A 4817-nucleotide genomic window follows, 5' to 3' on the forward strand; every position below is an offset into this window, starting at 1 on the left:
GGGGGCTGCAGTGGGGCTGCGTGCTGTGGGGCGGGGGGGTCAGGTGCTATGGGAAGGGGTGCTGTGGGACCTGGGCGGGGGGCTGAAGGTGCTGTCAGACCCAGAGCTGGGTGGGGAGATGGGGGCTGCCGTAGGTCCTTGTCCCGTGGAGAGGGAGCTGTGGGGCCCGGTTCTGTGGGGCGGCAGGCAGCTACAGTGGTGCCGTGGAGCTGGGGGGGGAGCCACGCAGTGGAAGGGTGGTTGTACAAGGTGTGTGAACCCCCCGTGTGCCCCACCTTTGCAGTGGGGTGAGGACCAGTGCAGTGAAGCTCTGATGTGTGGGACGTGGGACCTGCTCCTTGCAGGAGAGGACAGGGGGGAGAGTTATGGGCCCTGCAGCACATCAAGGTGTGTCCACCTGCAAACTGCACCACCCATCCTTTTCGCAGCAGGGGCGACAGTGCTGTGTGTGATGCTGTGGGGTACAGTGTCCAGCACAATGTGGTGCAAGTGTGACCGTGTGCCAGGTGGGCACCCCTAGGCTGGTTGTTCCCCCAGGGGAGGACCGTGCAGTGGGCACCACGTGGGTGTGATTGGGAGTGATGCTGTGTGCCTGTCCTCCCCACGCCTGGGGTTGGGGGGGCAGTGATGTGGACAAGGGGATGAATGTGGCACATCACTGGCACGCAGCAAGGACAGCACCCTGCCGGGTTACGCTGTGAAGGAGCCATGGAGGAGGGAGTGCTGGGTGTGTGCACTTCCATATCCTGGCGGGGGCATGGCCAGCCCAGGGATTCCCCTCACATTTAGCTCAGGACCAAATTGTTCCTGCCACATGGCTGCTCCCTGCACAGTCAGACACACAGAAATGTGCCAGGCGTTGTCCCCATCACTTTGTGGGAGCGTGGCAGTCTGTGTCTTGTTCCAAGCACTGGAAACCTCTCAAGGAAGCAGCTGTGAGTGCAAACAAGCTCTGCCGTGGCAGAGGATCCTTAGCACAGGGGAACACTGGATTGTGGGTTTATGTAGATGGGGAGGTGTTAGCCTTTTTTTGGTATTCTCCAAGACCAGGAGTGAACAAAACCCTCTGTTTTGTTCTTCTTCTAGGATCCATTGCATTGAGCCATGTGGCAGTTGTCCTTCCAGGGGGATTCATGGGGAGCCATTTTATAAGGGCATGTCGTGATAGGACAAGGGGTTACGGCTTTAAAATGGAAGAGGGGAGATTCAGGTTAGACATTAGAGGAAGATTTTTTACAATGAGAACAATCAGCCATTGGTATGATCTCCATCTTGTCTAGACTGTGCTTCCACCAAGAAAGATTGGACCAGATGATCCTTGAGGTCCCTTCCAATGTGAGATTCTGTCATGCATTCAGGGAGGAAGTAGGTGATGTGCTGTCTTCTCTAGCTGGGTGAGGCTGTCTGCCTGGGTCTGATCTCCTGGAGCAGTCTGTGAGGGCAGGAATGGTCAGGGCTGGCTCATGCTCTCCTGTATGCTTAGAGCTCATAAGCTGGAGATAAATGGACTTGGGAGAGTGGGTTTGACCAATGTGCTGGGTTGTGTGAGGTGTTCCATGGAAGACAGATTTTGTGGGGATTCGTCAGTAAATACTAAGTGCGTTTGGAGAGGTAGTGAAAGGTAGTGGGTTTGTGTGGGTGCTGGAAGAAGATGAGCAGAACACGCCCAGCTTTGAGCCAGGCCTCCCAAATTAGCGAATTTTGTTCCTATAATGACAGTGCTTTTGCTTGAAGAGAGAGGCTGTGTGTATCCAGCCTTGGAGGGATTTGTAGTGTTGCTGCCTTTCCTCCCAGTGCCTGTGCAGTGAAAATGGGTCTCCAGTTGAACTTGGGAGGGTCCTGACAGCTGCAGCAACCTTCTCTTTTGTGTAAGAGGCACCAAAGACCCAGGTCACAGTCCTGGTGGAAACACCGCTGTTGCAATGAAATCTATGAGCAGGAGCTTGAATGCAGAGCAGGGTGAGGAGGATCACTTTGTGGGAGCGTGGCAGTCTGTGTCTTGTTCCAAGCACTGGAAACCTCTCAAGGAAGCAGCTGTGAGTGCAAACAAGCTCTGCCGTGGCAGAGGATCCTTAGCACAGGGGAACACTGGATTGTGGGTTTATGTAGATGGGGAGGTGTTAGCCTTTTTTTGGTATTCTCCAAGACCAGGAGTGAACAAAACCCTCTGTTTTGTTCTTCTTCTAGGATCCATTGCATTGAGCCATGTGGCAGTTGTCCTTCCAGGGGGATTCATGGGGAGCCATTTTATAAGGGCATGTCGTGATAGGACAAGGGGTTACGGCTTTAAAATGGAAGAGGGGAGATTCAGGTTAGACATTAGAGGAAGATTTTTTACAATGAGAACAATCAGCCATTGGTATGATCTCCATCTTGTCTAGACTGTGCTTCCACCAAGAAAGATTGGACCAGATGATCCTTGAGGTCCCTTCCAATGTGAGATTCTGTCATGCATTCAGGGAGGAAGTAGGTGATGTGCTGTCTTCTCTAGCTGGGTGAGGCTGTCTGCCTGGGTCTGATCTCCTGGAGCAGTCTGTGAGGGCAGGAATGGTCAGGGCTGGCTCATGCTCTCCTGTATGCTTAGAGCTCATAAGCTGGAGATAAATGGACTTGGGAGAGTGGGTTTGACCAATGTGCCGGGTTGTGTGAGGTGTTCCATGGAAGACAGATTTTGTGGGGATTCGTCAGTAAATACTAAGTGCGTTTGGAGAGGTAGTGAAAGGTAGTGGGTTTGTGTGGGTGCTGGAAGAAGATGAGCAGAACACGCCCAGCTTTGAGCCAGGCCTCCCAAATTAGCGAATTTTGTTCCTATAATGACAGTGCTTTTGCTTGAAGAGAGAGGCTGTGTGTATCCAGCCTTGGAGGGATTTGTAGTGTTGCTGCCTTTCCTCCCAGTGCCTGTGCAGTGAAAATGGGTCTCCAGTTGAACTTGGGAGGGTCCTGACAGCTGCAGCAACCTTCTCTTTTGTGTAAGAGGCACCAAAGACCCAGGTCACAGTCCTGGTGGAAACACCGCTGTTGCAATGAAATCTATGAGCAGGAGCTTGAATGCAGAGCAGGGTGAGGAGGAAAGTGCTATGTAGTGTGCAAAGCTCAGCGTGTGCAGCATTGGCCACTTGCTGTCACCCCTTATGTGCTGGTGTTGTGTTTACTGGCCTTGGTTTTGGAAGACACAGGGCTGAAGGCCAGGTTGGATGAGGCTTGGAGCAGGCTGGATTAGTGGGAGGAATCCCCTGCCCATGGCAGGGGATTGGAGCTGGATGATGTATAAGTTTCCTTCCAACCCAAACCATTTTATAATTCTATAAAACGTCTAAGCAGGTCTCCACTGGATGTATCTTTCCCAGCCTGGTGCAGCTGAACCAGCAGGCAGAGGTCAATAAAACTACATATGCCGTGAGGGCAGGAGTGCAATCCTAACTGGCAGAAGGAGCTTTGCTCCCGAGGTTGTAGTTACTGAGTCAATAGGGACTTTGATAAGAGTGGGTGGATTCACTCTTCTGGCTCAAAGAGCATAATTTCTGCCCCTTGCTGATTCTCATTGCCTTTGGGTGCTCCAGCAGTATGAGCACCTGTGGGTGAAAGTGCTTTGCTGGAGATTGCAATTGACTTTGTAAGAAGAGCAATCGGAGCTAACACACCAGACTGGCTGGGGGTGAACAAAGCCCCAGCTGATCTTGCTGCAGTGCTCCATTCCTGCATGTCTTGTTTGCATGTGGAACGTTTTTTTTTTCTTTGCTATTTTAGCTTTGAGAAATCAGCTGATCCAGGCACAAATCTCTGGTACTGGGTCACATATTCCAGCTTTGCTTTAGATAGTGAGGCTTGTCCTGCTCTCCCCTGTCTGTGTCTTGAAGGTATGACTCTAGATCCATCACTGCTCTGTTGATTAAAAGGCTGGTTGAACTTCTGGTTACAACTAATCCTTCTTACCTGGAAAACTTATGCAGTGGCATGAGCTGTCATCCCAAATTAACAGCAAGGAAGGAGCAGCATGGGATGTGGATGGATGGCAATGGAAAATAATCAAAGAGTCATTTAGCTGTTGCTCTGTTGATTTCTCTGCCTCGTCTCCAAAGTGGGCCTGTGTTTAACCTTGGTGGAAGAGGTCAGTGTGTGGCAGCAGCTCAGCAGGTCATCTGAGAAGGTGGCTCACTTTGTGTAACTTGAATACGTACCCAAAGCCAGAGTAGCTGAAAAGTAGCTCAGATGAGCGGTTGCTCTTAGGTGGGACCAGCCAAAATGGTGATGCCTAGTCAGAACCAAATGCTCTGCAGGAAGACTCCACCAGTTCCTGCTGCAAATGGCCCCTGCAGCCTTTGACTCTGCCTCAGCCTTTAAACTGTACCCAGCAGAAGCTCTCCAGTTCTTGTACAATAGCTATGGAGAAGAGCAAGCAGATCTGGGGGGAGGCAACATCTGTCCAAAGGAAGGAATGTGTCCTCAGGTTGGAGCTAGTGTCCCTGGAGTTGATAAAGCAGGAGCAGGTGAGCATCATGCAAGATGATCCACAGTTTTCTCCAGCCCTGGCTGGTTTACTCCTCCCGCTGCTGCCAGGAGCACATATGAGAAGTGGTGAGTCGGGAGTCCAGATGGTTTTAGCTTTGCAGTGTGCATGTTTCTGCTGGCTGGGGGGAGGTAGGTGTGTACACTCCTTCTGTCACAGGCTGGCTTAGTTCCGTGGGTGGTAGAGGTGTGGAGGAACAGTCCTTTAGCTGCTCTTGAAGGAACACTGAGAAGCTTCTCTGTCTGAGCAGCAAAACCTGCAGCCTTATTGGGAGAGTTTTTATTTTTTCCCCTGTCCCTTCTTCAGCAGG

This window comes from Chaetura pelagica, unplaced genomic scaffold, assembly GCF_000747805.2.
Source record: "Chaetura pelagica isolate M959 unplaced genomic scaffold, ChaPel_1.0 scaffold107, whole genome shotgun sequence".
Taxonomy (NCBI): Eukaryota; Metazoa; Chordata; class Aves; order Apodiformes; family Apodidae; genus Chaetura; species Chaetura pelagica.